Source organism: Camellia sinensis, chromosome 3, assembly GCF_055761805.1.
Source record: "Camellia sinensis isolate YWXY chromosome 3, ASM5576180v1, whole genome shotgun sequence".
Taxonomy (NCBI): domain Eukaryota; kingdom Viridiplantae; phylum Streptophyta; class Magnoliopsida; order Ericales; family Theaceae; genus Camellia; species Camellia sinensis.
Window position 1 is genome coordinate 175,797,375 of NC_138963.1, and position 4,805 is coordinate 175,802,179.

The following is a 4,805-nucleotide window of genomic DNA, read 5'->3' on the forward strand; positions in this document are numbered from 1 at the left end:
ATGCCAAATAATAAGCCGAATAAGTTGTCTAAGCCGAATTGTAGTGGTGCCGAATAATTTTGCGGCATTGATATTAATGTTGATATGCCAAATGAAATAATGAATAAGTTGTGAGTTTGCAGACTTGTCATGCCAAATAATAAGCCGAATAAGTGCAGAGTAGCTTTGGAGCTTTGCCGATCAATTGATTATGAGTTACGGCACTACCGAAATGCGAATGCATGGGCTCGAACGCCGAATTTTGGGTTTGTCTGGCCGAGCACACCTGTGCAGCACTTCCCTTTTGTTCTTGACTTGCCGCATACTTGGTCGGCAATCGGAATTGTGGTGTATGGTCAAAACTTGGGTTTGACTGCGTCGAAAATTTTAATTGCCGGATAAATACATGATGTAGGTAGTGAAACTATGAAAATTTTCCTATGACCGAATAATGTCAACCGTATATTAAACTTGAAAATATAATGACGTATGGTAATGAAATATTTTCCAAATAAAATTGACGTAAGGTAATGAATTGTTTGCCGAATAAAATTGAACTTGAAAATATAATGACGTAAAGAATAAAATTGAACTTGTAAATATGGCATAAGGTAATGAAATATTTGCCGAATAAAATTTGCCTATGAAATTCACATTGCCGAATAAAATATACGATTTTTTCAAAAGCCGAAAAACAAATTTTCATAGCCACAACTTTTTGTATGCATCCTCATTTGGTTGCCGAATAACTTCTTGATTAGTCAACTGCCGAATTTTCGAACTTTATAAGCAGCTGACTACCACAAAAATTAGATTAGTAACTCATGGTGCAAGTATATCTCAAGAATCAAAGAGTGCGAATCCATTATATAATGCCGAAAAGAAGCTAGCAAAAATAAGAGTGAAACCCATTTTTAGAGAGAGAATAAAAATGCAAAAGTAAATCCAACTAAAGGCATTTCAATGGGTTTAGTATGTGCCGACTATATTGAATAAATGTTTGGACCAAATCTATGAGCGTAAATATATGCACATATATACCTATATATATGTATATGCATATAGATAGAAAGATTGAATTTCAAAGATCAATTTAAACAAAGAGTAAAAAGATAGGATTAACTGTGGGTCATGTTTATAGTAACATATAACAATGATCTGAGCATCTTGAGTATGGTATTTGTTGTCTTCTTCGTTGAACTCTGTCAAACGTTTCCCACAGACGGCGCCAATTGTGAGACTATGAAATATCCTCTCACATGGAGATGTTGTAGAGATCCAACGAAGAGAAGAGCTTCACCCCTGTAGATCTGCAATGATGAACATAGTCGGTACCACCCAACCGGGGTTGCCGGCCGAGAGTACTCCGATGATGAAGCCAGTCATTGAATCAAGAAGTAAATAGTATATATATTTGAAGGGGTGTGTGTTCTATAAAGAGAGATGAGACCTACCTCCCATTTGGGATCCCCCCCCCCCCTTTATATAGATGGGGGGTGTGATATTTGTTTGGGCTGGACCAATTGTAGGCTTTGTTTGGGTTAGACCCAATAAGCTAGTACCTATATTTTTCTAGCTCCCACAGTGTGCATATGATGTTTGTATATATATATATATATATATATATATAATACATATAATCTGTTTATATATACTCTTTAGGCATTTTTAATTTTACTTGCAAGTTGTATTTGCTCTAGTCTATCCTCTGTAAGCTCTTTCTCTCTGTAATTTTTGGATGGGAATGGAGGAAGAAGAAGATAAGGAAGAGAGAGTGAGTCCAATCAGGTTAGGGTTCTCAACTCTTAAAGTTGGCAAAGGAAAAAAAGGGTTATATATAAGGGTGAAATAGTCTTTTTACTTATGCAATTAACGGTGTTAACTGTGCACCTTAATCCAATAACCACATGGAGGTTATGCGATAATTTTCAAATATTAAGAGGGTAAATCACACGCGACCTAAACCACCAAAAAAAAGAGTACAATGAAGTTTTGCCCAACTTTCAATGGCTTCTTGGAATATCTAAACCCAAGACCTTTAAGTCTTATATTTACCATAGAACCAACCCATGGTAAATATATATGACTTATTTATACATGAAATACAAACATCACCTCATTGGTCCATGTACTTTTAGTGGAACCCCACTCATTGGTTCAACCAATGAGACAGTTAATATTGTTTGTGAACAAATGTTCTCTCATGATGACTGAATAACAAATTATTTTACGAGAACTAATTTATATTCAACACAACCCTTCAATGTTGTGTGTTGTTCACCATAACAATGATCCTACAGTACATAAATTCCTGTAACATTTAAATCAAATCCCCGTCTTTCAGGCTAAGCAAAATCAAATTGAACTTATTTTGTTTACATTTCCACTAATCCAAATTGGCTGCGCGACATCCGAATCTTTAAACTCCTTGATATAATTGACAAATTTATCATTGCAAGAAGGCATGGAAGGAGGGGGATCGAGCATACTCGAATCAGGAGTCTCACCGTTCTTCACTATAAAGACAGTTTTCATACTGCAGGTTAGACGTCGGAGTAAATGACAGTGCCACAGCCATACACCTGCCGAAACAATCATCCATTTTAGTCCGATTTTTAATCATGGCATTCAATATTTTGAAGTAAATTCTTCTGCCTATACTAGGCCTGGGCCTCCTCAAGCAACTCGGATTTCTCATGCCACAAATATTAGAGAAAGGAGATCAAAGTACCACAAAAACAAAACAATTTCACCTAATTTTTTTTCAATAACATCTAATCAATGCTCAAGGGAATGAGAGATTTATTGGGTCGGTATTAAAAGATTTATCAAGAAGGATTTGAAGAAGAAAGTTAAAGGTCATTAAATCATCACCTAAATAAAAACATAGATCATACGCAATGCAACTGGGCGTACATCTTCAGACAAAAGCTACTATGAAAATAGATTTCTAAATGCACAAAACATTTTCACAGTATGTGAGGACCCAGCCTTTGTCTCACATGTGTGTTCCATTATGTGAAAATTTTGCAGTCATTGCACAATTGTTGAAGATATGGATACAGAGATAGGCTGCAATGAATGAATATGAGAACTTGGGCTTCTCAAGGTACCGTGGTCACTTATAATTTCCAAAGAGGAAAGTTCTGTTTTTAAGGGCTTCCACATGAAATTTATTAAATAACCCGTATGGTATTTATGTATGTACTAATTGGGCTATGAAGCTTAACGCATGGTACTAAAAGCTATTTTGGGAAGTTAGTTAAAAGTCACTTTTTTTTGTTTGTAGTAAAAATGAAAAGTTGGCTTTTTTGTCTTTTTTTTTTCATTTGGGAAGTTGATTTTTAGCCAACGGTGAAATTACAATTTTACCCTCATGAGTCAAAATGTGTTACATAGATGAAGTCGTAAATATTTTAAATAAATGGGGATAGTTTGATTATTTTATTATGATTTGACATCATAAACAAACATTAATCAAAAAAGTCAAAAGTCACTTTTTACCAACTTCTCAAATCATTTGTCTAAAAAACCAAAAGCTTGGTTAAAAGCCAAAAAGTCACTTTTTACCATTTTCCCAAAATAAGCCTAAATAAATCTAGGAGAGAGAGAGAGAGAGAGAGAAGAGGTAGAAAAGCCCAAATCTAGAAGATAAATGCAACATTCCAAATCAAGAACATACCTGGATTATTTGCTATGAACCTAACGGTAACCCAACCTTTCTTTGGAACACGAATTGTATTCAATTTAGGTGGATCGATCAAATTATAAGATTTTGGGTCTGTCTCATTGTCAAAATTCCCAACTCCTGATCCAACCACATAAAAGCTATGGCCATGCAAATGCATGGGGTGATTCTGTGCTCCAGAAAAAACATCAGTTCCCTGAAACACTATCTCCACTGTTTCATTGTAGTCAAACATCCTCACCTTGGTTCCAATGGTTGTAATCAAAGCACTATTTAGCAAATCATCACTCGTAAAGTTATAAAACCACGTTGGAGATCCGGAAAATCAGTCTGATAAACCCCACTGATATTGCTGCATAAAGGTAGTAAAATTGCACTATTAACAATGACACAGAACAAAGAACAAATGTGAAGAAACAGTGGCAATGTTAGGGTGCAAGATCTGATGAATGCATTATACATGTACTAAATTTGCCTTCTCAAACAAATTTCCTTTTTTAATTAAGAGAGAGAGAGAGAGAGAGAGAGAGAGAGAGAGAGAGATTGTATAGAACTTTTGGTTCTAAGTTAGTCATCACCCTCCTTTTTCATTATTTGATTCAGTTATATGCACTCTTTTCTATTTCCATTTCTATGTCTTGAAAGAACAAGAAAAGGAGGAAAAAGCCATGGACAACTCTAGTCATTGCTATAATCAAACCATGTGTAACATGCCCCAGTCATTTCTTCCAAGTTTTACTACTTCACTTGTACCTTGTTAAGCTGTGTTTGGATCAAGAATTTGGGGAGGAATTTGTAAAGAGAAAGGTAAAGGGATGGAAAAGTGTATGAAACTGAAACTATTATTTTTATTTTATTTTTTCATTTTTCCCTACTCTTTTCCTTCCCCTCCAAAAATCCCTACTCAATTTTTTGATAAAAAACACAGCCTTACTATTTACTTGTCAAGTCATCATGTTTGTTTAGAACAAAACCAAGTAAACAAAAATTTTAAAAAATTAAAATTAAAACATAACAAAAAGGAAAAATGAGAATCAAGAAGGGTGTACCTGTAGTAGGCAAGCAATATATCAGTTGTAGGCATCGGAAAGGAAATGTCGTTCATGGATGAAGCAATCCTATTTCCATCCAATGACAT

The 4,805-nt window shown here is 34.9% G+C and overlaps 1 pseudogene; it reads right to left on the reverse strand.

Moving 5' to 3' along the window:
• Positions 1-3,623: 3,623 nt before the first annotated feature.
• On the reverse strand, positions 3,624-4,805 carry LOC145822042 (laccase-14 pseudogene; annotated as a pseudogene).